This window comes from Macaca nemestrina, chromosome 9 (genome assembly GCF_043159975.1).
Source record: "Macaca nemestrina isolate mMacNem1 chromosome 9, mMacNem.hap1, whole genome shotgun sequence".
NCBI classification, from domain to species: domain Eukaryota; kingdom Metazoa; phylum Chordata; class Mammalia; order Primates; family Cercopithecidae; genus Macaca; species Macaca nemestrina.
Genome location: NC_092133.1, coordinates 9,527,159 through 9,535,498, shown reverse-complemented (window position 1 = coordinate 9,535,498; position 8,340 = coordinate 9,527,159). Strand labels below are relative to the sequence as shown.

At 48.5% G+C, this 8,340-nt stretch overlaps 1 long non-coding RNA gene across 2 annotated transcripts; it reads right to left on the bottom strand.

Annotated features, from left to right (window-relative positions):
- Positions 1–556: 556 nt before the first annotated feature.
- Positions 557–7,855, bottom strand: LOC105470117 (uncharacterized). Of its 2 annotated transcripts, none has more exons than XR_980296.2 (2): positions 7,729–7,855; positions 557–999 (listed from the first exon to the last, which is right to left on the bottom strand). It is a non-coding gene; the product is annotated as an uncharacterized lncRNA (long non-coding RNA). The 2 variants fall into 2 exon arrangements; XR_980295.2 differs by having other exon boundaries at positions 557–1,004; positions 7,729–7,845.
- Between the last annotated feature and the right edge of the window lie 485 nt (positions 7,856–8,340).

The following is an 8,340-nucleotide window of genomic DNA, read 5'->3' as shown; positions in this document are numbered from 1 at the left end:
CATCACATTGCATCCTCAAATGAAAAACAAAACTAAAAAGTCACCAGGTCTCATCATTGCTCCAAGATATATGGCATATATACTCTGTGAATCTCAGATAGTGCACCCACGGGAGGTCTTGGGACAGAGGCTGGGCATCCCAAGCCTTGCAGGCAACAAAATTCACAGGGTCAGCCCTCTTTCTCCTTTAGATAGCTTAGAGCATCCTGAAAATTATCCTTCTTTTGATTTATTTTTTTGGGGGGCGGTGATAAATCAAACAGAATCCAAAAGGTGAAAGGGGCAGAGACCTACATCATGGCAGCCAGCCTTCAGGTCCAGCTGTTCTCAGACTTGCTACAGAGCCTGGGCTGAGTCATTGTCCCTACCTAGCTTCAGTTTAGCAACTCATTGAGGGGTTGGACAAGAGGGCTTCCAGGCCCCTCCTGCATGAGGTTGTAGACTCGGTTCAGGAAAGTTGTAAAGAATTGCCCTTCTGTATCACTGGCCATGGGACCATGTGCAAGTCTCTTATCCCCTCAAGCAGGGAGATTAAAAAACAGCTATTTGAGAGGTATACATTTAATCCACACATTTATTAGGCAACTGGTGAGCCAGGCACCAGAGTTGCAGAGATGGGTATATGTGATCCCCATCCCTAAAATACTCAGAGGCCAGGGAAAAGGTCAGACTCTAGTAGCAGGAGCCTGGGAGCCCAGTGCTGTTCCCCATCAAAGCAAGGTACAGAGGTTGTGGGGTTGGGCACAAAGGCGTTGAGCTCTTTGCTAAATCCCCTGCACTGGCACACAGCCAAACAGAAGGAAATGGCATTGTTTTATCCAGTTCTCTGGTGCCTTACATTTGAATGTGCAATCAGGATGGCTTTGATGTTGATTCTTGAAGAGAAGTCCTAGGGAATCTGCAGAAGGGGACATTGTCAAATCCACTCAAAATCTTCAGCCTAAAAGATGAGAGTCAAGAGCAGGTGTGGTCTCCAGGAAAATGACTCCAGTTGATTTTCTGTTCTAGGCAAAATGGAGATTAGATATTTCCCAATGAAGTTTCAAATGCAAAAACCTTAGCAACAACAAAATCATGAAAACAGCATTCCACACAATGGAAATGTAGAATCTTGAGATTTGTTTAAGCTTTGCAGAAAGTGGCCTAAAGTTGAAGCACAACAAATACTCAAACCAGTGAATTCGGTGTCTCCAGATTTATCCTACTCAAAGTGTGGTCTTTAGCTCAGCCACATCAGCACCACTTGGGAGCTTGTTAGAAATACCATCAGGCCCCACCTCAGACCTACAGTATCAGCATCTGCATTTTAACAAGATGCCCAGATGGTTTGCATTAAGGTTCTGGTCATCAGGGTCCTGGTTGACCAAGGTAGAAACTTCTGCCAGATTCAGCCAGGCCTTACACCCTTGGAGAACTAGTGATCTGTGATTACTCTTTGGCAGTTAGTGACAAGCGGTGGTCCCGATACCTCTGGACTCAGCTACCAGGCATTCTGGGACCTCAGGTGAGGACTGACCAGTGGTAAAAACACAACGCTGGCAGCTGGCCCAGCCACAGAGGTGCGCACAGAGAGACAGTCTTCCACATATAAAGGGTCACGGCAAGCTCAGGCTTGGTTTGGGCTGGCATTGATTCGGATTGAACTTCCACACTCTGGGAGGAGGCCCAGTGCAGGTCTGGCTGTTGTTTGTTGGAACACCTTCATCTCTCATTGTTACTTCAACTCCCTATGCTCAGCCACATGAAGACCCACAGGGCACCAAAGCAATGCAGAGGAGGGCACGTTAGCTCATCTTCCAAGGTCAAAAGCCCATGAAGCCAAACTGGCACCAGCTACAACCAACAGGAAGCCCAGTTAAGTCTGAAAATACAAACTCCCGGCCAGGTGCGGTGGCTCATGCCCGTAATCCCAGCGCTTTGGGAGGCCGAAGAAGGTGGATCACTGATGTCAGGAGTTTGAGACCAGCCTGGCCAACATGGCAAAACCCCATCTCTACTAAAAGTATAAAAAAATTAGCCGGGCAAGGTGGTGCACACCTGTAATCCCAGCTACTCAGGAGGCTGAGGCACGAGAATCACTTGAACTTGGGAGTCGGAAGTTGCAGTGAGCTGAGATTGTGCCACTGCACTCCAGCCTGGGTGACAGAGTGAGACTCTGTCTCAAAAAAAAAAAAAATACAAACTCCTCTCCAAGGGATAATCTGCCCTTCTCTGGTCTTTGTTGGTCCAAGACTGATGTTCCTTCTTCTTCATCTTGCTCCTGAAAATTTACTGGAGAACAGGCACCCTACAGGCCCAACAAATTTCAAACAGGAAGCATGCTTAAATCTGCAGTTGTCATTCATTCCTCCAATTCCACAACTATTTACTGAACGGTGGAAGCAATCATAATAACGGAGGTGGCCATAGTTGCTACCATGCACTGAGCATTTGCTGTGAGTTACCTCCCTGCTCTCCTAGTGGCCTCTTAAATTTTGAGGGTAGGGTATTGGGTGTAAAATCTCCCACTCACCTCCTCTGGCTCCTGCCAAAAACAACACATATGAGGAATCACTGGCAAGGATTCTCATTGCCAAATGTGAAATACAGTATGCATCTTCTCCACAGCTAGGCAAGCACCCAGCAGTCCCTGGTGCAAAGCTTCTTGGGAAAGCCGAGCTAATGCGTGGGCTTGAGGCCTGAAAGAGGATTCCTGCAGTGCACTCCCTCCTGTGGAGAGTGGTTCAGTGGAACAGATGCTGAGTCCATGCACCCACCCTGGCCCGGGAACAAGGACGGCTGGGTTGCCAACCCTCCTGACTGCAGGTGAAACTGAGCATGGCTGTAAACATGTATCACCTTTCAAGAAAATGACTGTGTCTGCTAGTAAAACATGACCCAGAGAAGGCCAGACTCTTCCAACCAATTCAGCAATTTCTCCCTTTGTGGGAAAGAGGGAATCTGGATGGGCAGAGAGGCCAGAATCCTTCCCGTGTGGCCCCACCTCTATGAGCAAGACTGAGATATGTTGGGGATGACAGATGCCCTAGGAGATGGTGCCAGGACTAAGCATGGGACACGCTAGTGAGCAAGATGGACCTACGCACCTCCCAGAACCCATTGTGTGTTAGCAGACAAACGCAGTTCGGGTTAGCAGCAAAGCTTCCCCAAGAGTCTATGGAAATTTGAGCGGCATGAACAGAGGTTGGTGGGACAAGCACAGCATGGCAGCCACACTCTGTGGGTTCTTCTAGAGTTCCCACAGAAAAAAGGAGGAAAAAGCTCTAGTGAGGTATTGATCAGACCCCACTGATATTGGGGTCTTTCCTGAGGTCTGGGACTGCAAGTAGAGACAAACTTGTGTTTAGCTTTGTCTGCAAGAAAAAAGATACAGGAAGCACTGGGCTTTTCTACAAATGTGGAGAGATCTGTCCTGGGGGAAGAGGGGAGCTGGGAGCCATGGAATGAAATCCCAAAACACTGTATGAGTTTCTTGTGGCTGCTGTAACAGATACCACAAACTTGGTGGCTTAAAACAACACTAATGTATTTTCTCACAGTTCTGGAGGTCAGAAGGCCAAAATGGGCATCACTGAGCCAAAATCACAGTGTCATCAGGGCTGTACGCCCTCCAGAGGCTCTAGGGGAGAAAAATTCCCAGCCTCTTCCAGCCTCTGGTGCTGCAGCTATCCAGGGCCTGTGGCTTCATGGCTCCAGCCTCTGCCTCTGTGGCCACAGTGCCTTCTCCTCTTCTGTCTTCAAACCTCCGTCTCTCACAAGGACACACTCAGATAATCCAGTATAACCTCCCCCAGCTAAATGAGATGATTAACCTAATCACATTAGCAAAGACTCTTTTCCCAAATAAGGTAACATTTACAGGTTCCAGGGATGAGGACCTGATATCTTTGAGGGGCCATATACAGCCTACCACAGAGACCAGTTTGGGATCTTGAGAAAGGGCTTTCCTGCAACCTGGGCTGTCCAAGGTCAGAATGGGCTACTCCCCAGCAGTGGGCCCTGCAGCAGATGCACTCAGCCACCCCCTAGGTCCCTTCAGCGTTCTTCTCTGGATGCCAAATGCTGCTTACTACAAACCTACAACTCTCTGCCTGAGGACTTCTTGCTGCTATAAGAGCTCACTTAGCTCATGGACTGTATGTGCCAGAAGGGCTAAAGAATAAGTCTCCAGAGGCAGCCCTCAAGCCATGAATGATGAGACATGGAGGATCAATACTCCAGATTCCACGCCCCTCGGGTGCGGTAACTCTGAACTGGGTTCCATATTGATGCTCAGAGTTTTTCAGTGTGAGCTCCAGTTGCCCACAGCTAGAAAATGGCTTGATAATACAACTTTTACTGACTTATTTACCTTTCCTCACTCACCTCCCTACTGAAGTTACCTAAGACCACCTCCTTAGGAAAAAAAAAAAGAAAAAAGCTACTTATGAGGGTCTTCTCTCAGGGGATCCCAATTTAAGACAGTTTGTGTTAGAAGTGGTCCTGAAATTGGATCTTTTGCCATTGTGATGGCAGAAGGGTGCCTCTGTGGGTAGTCAGGTGACCCCTGGCATGCTGGGCATCACAATTGCAGAGACACTCACTCTGCTGAGTTGGGATAGGGGTATGGGTGGGACTGGATGCACTGGCTAGCAAAATAGCTCTAGCATAATAGCTGTAGCTCCAGAGGGCCATATGGCAATGACAATATAAGGATTGCTAACTGTCACTGACTGCTATCAAAATTCTAAAGGAAGAAAATGACAGGCTCAGGCCAGCCATCTAGCTACTCAGGGCATGGTGCAAAAGTTAGGTGTCCTCCAGAAGAGCATTAGAACTATCCTTACCCTGCATAGCCAGGGGCAGGCCGTGGTGAAAATCAGGCTAAGAATCTGATGGTGGAGGGGCAGAGTTACAGAGGCTGGATTCATGGCCCCAGCAAGCTTCCTATGCTAAAGCCAAGGCCATGATGAGGAAGAAGTGGGTCCTGGAAACCTAGAGTTGGGGCACATGGGAGGGAGGAACTTAATCCTGCATATGCCCCTGAACTGTTGGGGCCAGCAGAGGCAGTGCCCTCCTTTTTGTCCCCATCTCCGGGGAGACCATGCAGGGCCTCATTTGACTCAGGTGCCTTGTGCAATGATGCTTGCCCTTATCAGTAGATGCCCCCTCCCCTCACGGCTTCTAGACTGCTAATGAAGGCCAAGACTCAGGGGTTCAACTGGGAAGCACTGACCTGCCCTGGGAGGAGAGGGCTATCTCATCATGGTGGTGTAGGACCTGGCAGAATGAACCAACATGAACAACGAGGACACGTCTAGGAGCAGATAATGAAGGCACTGGGCCAGGAGGGGGTAAGCGTAATGCTGGATAAAAGAGAGTTTATCAATGTGGGGCACTGTCCCATGACTTGGGATCTAACATCATGGTACGGACACCAAGAGATGGTCTTAGTAACCTGCTGGGACTGCTGCTTGAGGCTTAGGAAAAACTGGGGAGGAGATGTGAGAACTAGCTTGGTAGAGAGTCTAGGAATGGGTTACAAGGCTCCCAGAGGGGAGTACGCTAGACTAGATTAATTATGTAAGACGAAAGAACCCGCCTTCACTAAAGTGATAGTGAGAGAAGCGCTTCGTCCCTGAGAGGTTCAGTAGTGGTGACCCACCATAGGCCAGGGTGGATGGTAGGGGTGCTGTGATGGAACCAGGTTCTCCAGCATCTGTGGAAATGCTTGGATTCCAGAATCACAGAGGCCAGCTGGCGGCACTTAACCATCAGAAGTAGGAGATGATGTATTAACAGCAGGCAGCAAGGATGGAATGGCAAACAGGAGGCTTTGACCCACAGGGACCTGTGGGGAGGGCTAATAGACCACTGCACTCCTGAGGACAGGCCAGATGGGCAGCCGATGAGGGTACTGCTCAAATTCTAAAACCAAAAAGACCAAGAGCAGGTGTGCAGAAGCCTGCTGTCAGCTGTAATGGAGACTTGTGGTCTCTCACCTGCTCTGCAGACCTAAGCCAGAGTCCATTGATTGTAGGAGAGGCCAGATGTCTGTGGCAGGTGATGTCAATGCTCCAACCATATCCCCTCACCCATACCCCTGTGGTGCATACTGGCCAACTTCCAACGCATTTCATTCCTCCAGGGCTTCCTCTGCTCACCAGAACCTGATTTATTATTGCCTGCTCCACATGATTGGAGCACCATGGAATTATCGAGTGCAGCAGGGGTGGGAAATAAACCCTACAAAGAGTCAGGGATCTGGCACATCAGTGAAGTTGCCAGTTCAAGAACTACCTGTTGTGCCTTGCAAAAAAAAAAAAAAAAAGATAGAGGCACAATACTTGACAGGCCTTCTTGGAATCTGGAGACATCCCATATCTGGGAATAGTGTTCTAGCACATTCACTGGATGGGGCAGATGGCTGCCAGTTTGAGTGGGTCCCAGAGTAAGAGAGGACTCTACAGCACATTTAGGCTGTGGACTAAGTGGCTCTGCTATGTGGGCCAGTGATCTGGCACATTCCATGGTGCTGGAAGTACCCATGGTAGATCAGGAAGCAGGATGGAGCCTTCAGAAAGCCTCCTTCTTTAAGTTTCTGTTTGTTTTAAAAGAACTAGGACCAGCCACCACCTTGAAGAATCAGTGATAGATGAAACAAACCTACCATGAGGCCCAAGAGGATCTAAGCAGTGCAAGGGGTGGACTGTAGCAGACGCTCTTGGTGTCCCCAAAGAAATAGAACTAATTAGAGATATAAACATGTATACATTGACAGAGAGAGAGAGAGATTGTAGCAAAACCATCATGATGACTGACATTTGACTCATGCAGACCAAGGTATTCCACAGAAAGGCCTTTAAACAATGCCTGTAGCATAGATCGCCCCTCATAAAGATACTGTCTGACCTCCTGAGTGGACAAGAGTTTTGCAAGGAAGTCTGAGGCATGACCAGCTGCACATGTTTTACCCTAAAAGCTTGCTATAGGAGGGATATTTTCTGGAGGGTGGGTGCAGGAATCCACTGTCTCTCAGCCATCTGACATCACTTCTGTTCATAAGGCCCTATTAAATGTTTCTTTCTGAGAAATTGGATTTGTCAGCTCTTTCTTCAGCCTCTCAACTCCCTTGGCCTTTGGGGGTAGGTTTGCATAGACCTGCTCACTGTGGCACAGCGATTTATTTTAAGGAATTGGCCCATATGCTTGTGGGGGCTGGCAAGTACAAAATTTATAGGACAGGCCAGCAGGCTGGAATATTGGGCAGGCGTGCTGATGGTGCAGTATGGAGTCTGAAATCTGTAGGGCAGGCCAGCACACTGGAAGGTCAGGCAGGAGTTAATGCTCCAATCTTGTGGCAAAATTTCTTCTTCAGGAAACCTCAGGTTTTGCTTTTAAGGCCCTCTGCTGATTGGATGAGATCCACCCACATTATCAAGTATCATTTCCTTTATTTAAAGCCAACTGATTGTACATGTTAACTACATCTACCAAATACCTTCGCAGAAACGCGTAGATTCGTGTTTAATAACCTGGTGCCATTCTCTGGTGAAGCTGATACATGAAACTAACCACTGTAGACCCTGCCCTCCACCCCCCTTGTCTGTGGCATTCACCTCTACCTCTACATGTCAACAGCTGCTAACCTCAGATACCTGGGATGCTCTGCCTGCATTAGTCAGCTCCAGCTGTCAGAACAAAATACCACAGACTGGGTGGCTAAGATAATAAATATTTACTTCTCACCATTCTAGAAGCTAGGGAGTCCAACATCATGGTACCAGTCAATTCGGTTCCTGGCAAGGGCCCATTTCCTGGTTCACTAATGACACCTTTCTGTGTCCTCACATGCTAGAGAGAGAGCAAGAGGGCTCTCCAGTCTCTTTTGTGAGGTCACTAATGCCAGCACAAGGGTTCCACCCTCGTGACCTAATCATCCCAAAGTCCCCACTCGCTAATACCATCACCCTGGGATCAGGTCTTCAACATATGAATGTGGGGGGTATGCAAACATGCAGTTTGTAATCCTTCCTTCCTCTGCCCTTTTTTTTTTTTTTTTTTTTTTTTTGAGACAGTCTCTCTCTGTTACCCAGGCTGGAGTGCAGTGGCGCTATCTTGGCTCACTGCAACCTCCGCCTGCTGGGCTCAAGCAATTCTCCTGCCTCAGCCTCCCAAGTAACTGGAATTACAGGCGCCCGGCTAATTTTTGTATTTTCAGTAGAGATGGGGTTTTGCCATGCTGACCAGGCTGGTCTTGAACTCCTGACCTCAGGTGATCCACCAGCCTCTGAAAGTGCTGGGATTACAGGCTTGAGCCACCATGACCGGCCCTTCCTCTGCCTTTCTGTTCTACTCAGT